Source organism: Colobus angolensis, unplaced genomic scaffold (assembly GCF_000951035.1).
Source record: "Colobus angolensis palliatus isolate OR3802 unplaced genomic scaffold, Cang.pa_1.0 Scaffold447, whole genome shotgun sequence".
In the NCBI taxonomy this organism is placed as follows: Eukaryota; Metazoa; Chordata; class Mammalia; order Primates; family Cercopithecidae; genus Colobus; species Colobus angolensis.
This window is the reverse complement of record NW_012117899.1, coordinates 251,885-252,968: the sequence shown is the minus strand read 5'-3', so window position 1 is coordinate 252,968 and position 1,084 is coordinate 251,885.

The window sequence follows — 1,084 nt, the reverse complement described above, 5'->3', positions numbered from 1 at the left end:
TGTTGGTAAGGCTGGTCTCAAGCTCCTGACCTCAGGTGATCCACCCGCCTCGGCCTCCCAAAGTGTTGGGATTACAGGCGTGAGCCACCATACCCGGCCTATGGCATTTTAAAATCTTTACATTATCCTTTTCTTAGATGGAGCTAGCTTTGGCTGCATTTTATAACTGAGAAAGCTGAGGCATAAAAGTTAGGGATTAGCTGGGATTATTCTGCAGGAGTGGTTGAGACTAGAATCCTCCTGATCCAGTGTTCTTTCTAGTAGATTCTAAGCTTCAAATTCTCCTCCTGGGCCGGGTGCAGTGGCTCACACGTGTAATCCCAGCACTTTGGGAGGCCAAGGTGGGTGGATCACTTGAGGTCAGGAATTCAATACCAGCCTGGCCAACATGGTAAAACCCCATCTCTACTACAAATACAAAAAATTAGCCAGGTGTGGTGGTGCATGCCTGTAAGTCCAGCTACTTGGGAGGCTGAGGCAGGAGAATTGCTTGACCCTGGGAGGTGGAGGATGCAGTGAGCTGAGATGGAGCCACTGCATTCCAGCCTGGGCAACAGAATGAGACTCTCAAAACAAAAAACCAAAACCAAAACCAAAACCAAATTCTCCTCCTGTTTTCTCACCCTGAGTCGTATTTGTTACTGTGTATTTTTTGTTGGTCTGTTTGTTTTATTTTTTGAACCTGGTAGCTGCTGTATATTTTTGTTTGTCCATTTGATTCTCACCCATTCTGTGGTCCAAAAAGTGCTTAAGGAGGTAATTAAAGAAATAAGTACTACAGGCCATGTTCTGAGAAAATAAGGAGAGGGTCTGGGGAAGCACCCAAGAGTAGAAGCAAAAGACTACAGGGGGCTGGGCATGGTGGCTCATGCCTATAATCCCAGCACTTTGGGAGACCAAAGCAGGCAGTCACTTGAGCTCAGGAGTTGGAGATCAGCCTGGGCAGCAGGGTGAAACCTCGTCTCTACAAAAAATATTCGAATGTGGTGGTGCATGCCTGTAATCCAGGCTACTTTGGAGACTGAGATGGGAGGATCACTTGAGCCCAGGAGTTCGAGGCTGCAGTAAGCTGTGAAACCCTGTC